Source organism: Epinephelus lanceolatus, chromosome 19 (genome assembly GCF_041903045.1).
Source record: "Epinephelus lanceolatus isolate andai-2023 chromosome 19, ASM4190304v1, whole genome shotgun sequence".
NCBI lineage: Eukaryota > Metazoa > Chordata > Actinopteri > Perciformes > Serranidae > Epinephelus > Epinephelus lanceolatus.
In genome coordinates this window covers 18,056,250-18,061,095 of record NC_135752.1, presented here as the reverse complement: position 1 = coordinate 18,061,095, position 4,846 = coordinate 18,056,250, and positions in this window count along the sequence as shown.

Below are 4,846 nucleotides of genomic sequence, written 5' to 3'. Positions count from 1 at the left end.
AACTGAGGCAGGTCACAACAAAACACTCACATTTGGTGCCTAAAAAGCCACTGGTAAAATAGCAACAAATCACTACATAACAGCCTGGTATGGTGCCTAAAAGCAAACACAGCGATGGGTTGCTACAAAACACCCACATTTTCCGACATCCCATTATTCCGAAAATTACCCATTGTTCCGAAATCTCAATGTTTCGACATTCCATTGGTCTGACCATATTAAACCCATTGTTCCGAAGTCCCGCTGTTCCGAAATCTCAATGTTGCAATGCAAAAAGTTGAAAAAGCAAGCAGCCAGGGAAGAAACAAGGGACGGTGTTGTTGTGTTGTTTACTGTTGCCATGACGACAACGGTTGCCCTGTTTTGAGGACGTAGAAACAATGTTGAAAGTTCTAATTTTAACCCAAACCATGATCTTTTCCTAACCTTAACCAAGTAGTTCTTGTGCCTAAACCTAACCAGACCTTAACCATGAAACAGTTATTTTGTAACAATGAAAAATGAGATTTCGGAACAGCGGGACTTCGTAACAATGGGTTTAATATGGTCGGAACAGTGGGATGTCGAAACATTGAGATTTCGGAACAATGGATCATTTTCGGAACAATGGGATGTCGGAATAATGGGATGTCGGAATTATGAGCGGACCCCGCCTAAAAAGCCACTGGTAAAATAGCAACAAATTACTACCAAAGAGCTGGGAATGGTGCCTAAAAACCCACTGAAAACACAGCAACGTGTTGCTACAAAACACTTACATTTGGTGCCTGAAAAGCTGCTTATAAAACAGTGAAAAGTCACTACAAAACAGCCGAGTATATTGTGCCTAAAACCACACTGGAAACACAGCAATTGCTTGCAACAAAACACCCATGTTTGGTCCCCTACAAGCTGTTGGTAAAACAGTGACAAGTCACTAAAACAGCTGCATATGGAACCTAAAAATCTGTTGGAAAAACTGTGGCAGGTCACTACAAAACACCCACATTTGGTACCTAAAAAGCCTCTGGTAAGAACAGCGACTAGTCATTACAAAACAGTATGGTGCCTAAAAACCTGCTGAAGACACAGAAATGACTTGCTACAAAATACCCACATTTGGTGCCTAATAAGCCATCTGGTAAAACAGCGACAAGTCACTATAAAACACACTTGTATGGTACCCAAAAACCAGCTGGAAAAACAAAGACTGATCGCTTCAAAACACCCACACTTGGTGCCTAAAAAGCTGCTGGTAAAACAGTGACAAGTCAATACAAAACAGCCGAGTATGGTGTCTAAAAGCCTGATGGAAAAACAGCGGGATGTCACTGCAAAACACCCACATGTGGTGCCTAAAAAGTCTCTGGCAACACAGCAATGTCTTGCTAAATCACACAGTTTTTTTTGCCGTCGGTCTCAAACAGTCATCTACAGTGGTCTCCAGCTTGGCAGGCATTTGGCTTAGGTGTCATGCCATCAACCATCCCTTCTATCTCTTAATGACAAAGGTCAGCTTATATACTACTTCATTTTAGAAACGCTGACATGTCTTTACAAGTGCATCAATATTAGGTGTGCAAAGTCATCCAGTGGGCCAGACTGGACCCTTGGTGAGCCGGTTCTGGCTCGTGGACCGTATGTTATGTTAAGTTTATCATTGTCGCTGATTCTTAAAGTCCATCCTCCTCCTCAAATTCATGTACCTTTACTCAAATATTGAAGTAATGGGACTTGTGCTAAATTACCCTGTAAAATAAAATGAAATTATTAAATTAAATTAATTGATTCAATGTTCTGGACAGAGGCACTGTTGCAGTTTCAAGCTTTTTTTTTAAGCTTTTAATCATCACCAGGAGCCAGTTCTGTAGGTGTCAGGAGACAGGAAATAACTAATAAAAACCAGGTGCAAATGCTGAGCAATCAGCTGGCACACCAGATGTTTATAAGCCTTTCATTCCAGATAACTTTACTCATGATTGTTTTATGGATCCGTCAAGTTTTTCTAGTTGAACCGACCGTCATAGTGTGCCACTTACATCAACGCCAACGTACAAACAAAGGGTGAGTAGATGGCTGGTGTGGATGAGTATATGAATATAATGTAAACAGATGATTCAGGGAAGCATTAAATTCACTGGCAGACATTTAAAAACTAGAAATGAATGAATCAACACAGGAAGAGAATGAGGGAACGCATGCTTTGTTTTCGAGTTGTGTTGAGTTCAGCAGCACACACACACACACAGATGACACGTTTCAATAATTATGCCACGCGTATGCCCATAACTTTATCAGTTCAATAGTGGTGACGCATGCTTCACGTCACACTGTGACTAACAGGCTTAAGCAGCTGGGAGAATGAAAGACCAAAATGTCACTGGGGGAAGGTAAAAGGGTATATCACTCCCTACAAGCCCCTATACTGTAAATGCTGCAAGAGAGCGTGACCAAACACTGTGGCTTCCAGAGTGACGTTACTTGTGACTCTCTTTGGTCCGAGGAGGAATGAGACCTAGGGAAGACAAAACATATAGCAGGGATTTTTTGTGTTAACTCAGAATGTCCACCCCCAGAGGAGGAGGTAAACAAATACATCTTTCCAGTAAAAAGTCTAATTATGGCTCTTTTTGGGACACAATCTCAACAGTCTCGTCACATAAGGTTGTCTCCCATGTTTTCCAGGCCTAAAATATGCAGTGAAGATTTCCTGTGGCCTGTAGCAAAAGGTTGTGTGTTACCTTCAAAAGAGGTAGGCAGAAGTGGTGAAGGCCACCATGATTCAGTTGTCTGCTCTCACTGGTGTTTATTTTAGTATCACATGAGTTGTAGTCATATGGGCTCTCTTAAACTTTTCAAGTCTACTTTTAGTCAAGTGCTGGGTGTTTGTCTGGTTTCGATGTTTTTATTAGAATGATAGAAATTCACTTCCAAGGCTGAGCTCATCTGCATTCTTTTCCATATTTTTCAGATGAAAACTCCCACTCAACTGTTAGCGAAAAGCAGTGACGTAGGTTACAGTACTGATGCCCTCTCCCTCAACCCCCGCACACGCATTTCGCCATTCGCTGACAGTGTTGAGTGAGGAGAGTGTTAGCTTGGAAGATTTGAGCTTGGAGGTAAAAGATGGTGCCAATTTGTTTTTATTAAACCTTCATTCAACCTGGTGAAGACACGTTGAGTCAGTATAATATTAAACTGCATTTGTATTATATAAACACATTCATAGATCCATTTCAGGGTATTATCCACAGTGGATGGTGGTAGGCATGCTCCCAGTTTAAAGAGGCAGACAGGAGTAACAGGGTACAGAAGCTAGGCAGTGTACTGCTGTGGTCGTTCGGTTTAGAAAGTCACACAATGACACAAACTAACCAATCAGAGGCAGCTGCAGACCAGAAACGTCTTGTGTTCTGTGAGGAAAAGTTACTGATTCTGTCAAAGGGGTCTGGTGGCTGTGGATGGGGCAGCTGCAAAACGTATTTTAGCCCACTAGAAATAGGACCACATAAAAAATTAATATCACTTATATGCTATATTTAGATCATTTTTACCACTTTACCTGACCATCAGACAGCCCTTTCTAAAGGGAAACTAAAGCTGTTATATCGCCCTCTTCAAAGCCACCAGACTCCACTGAGAGAAGCAGTAATTTTACCTCACAGCACACAGGAGTCGCTAGTCTACCACTGTCCTGACCGTTTAGTTTGTGTTACTGTGTGACTTTCATAACTGAAACTAATGTGGCATCTAGCAGTACATTACTTAGTATTCTATCAGTGTCATCATGCTGAAATCTGTCAGGTCATGTGAGAAATTTTTTTAGAAGGGCTTGGGAAAATGGCATTTCGATGCTAAAACATACATTGACCAAAATTTAAATTTTTGTATTTGAATAATTTAAAAACCTACATAAAAATAAAAAAATAATGGAACCACCCTTTAATTCCCTGACTTGCAGAAGAAAAATGAGTGCAAGAACGAGCTAAATGGTCATATTTAGTATTTAGTTAAAAGATACTCCTAACTGGACTTTATTCATTCATTCATGACTAAAACCTTGACTGGAAGCCTGGTATAAAACATCCAGGTCACCGCAGAGCTCCATTCCCGCTCAAGCCTCAAAAATGAGATAGAAGCTCTGGGAAACTCATCCAGATTAGAGCTCACGTTTGATTTAGTATAATCCGCAACTCTGGCATCATCAGCAAAGCGTTATGATTAGAAATGATGCTCAAACAAAAGTGCACATTCACGTGTGTGTGTGTTTGTGACCGTGCACACGACTGGATTTGTAGTTCCCAGAAACACAGGGGGAGGACTCATCCATTAAGGTTATTTGAAGTCTATTTTTAGCTTAGCATGTGAAAACAAAACAAAAGGATGAATGACATTACGTTAATACTCACAAATGCGCAGACAGAGAATCGTGCAGCTCATTTTGTTGTTTATGTCGGCTTTTGTTGAGGAAATTACCAGTGTGATGATGCGAAATGACAAGTTCCACGTTGATTGCACGCTTAAATTGGATTTGTTTTCACATTTTCCAATAGCTGAATAAAAAAAGAATAGTTAAATACATCAAAAAGTTCACAGAGTCTGACAGTTCCACATGTTTCTGCCATCGTTTCAGTTCTATTAGGGAAATACATGTGTGCATTCACTTTGCATTAGAAAGACTGGCTGCACAATGAGAAAATAAAGGAGAGAACAGCCTATTCCCCCGCTGTGCAAGTCACTTATACCTGTAGGACAATTATGTAATTTCATACAATTAGAGCATGTGAGCGGCTCACTTACTGATGCATGGAAAGACAGAATAAGGATGACAAAAGCACTCGAGTGCTGCAGTACTGGACAGAGACTT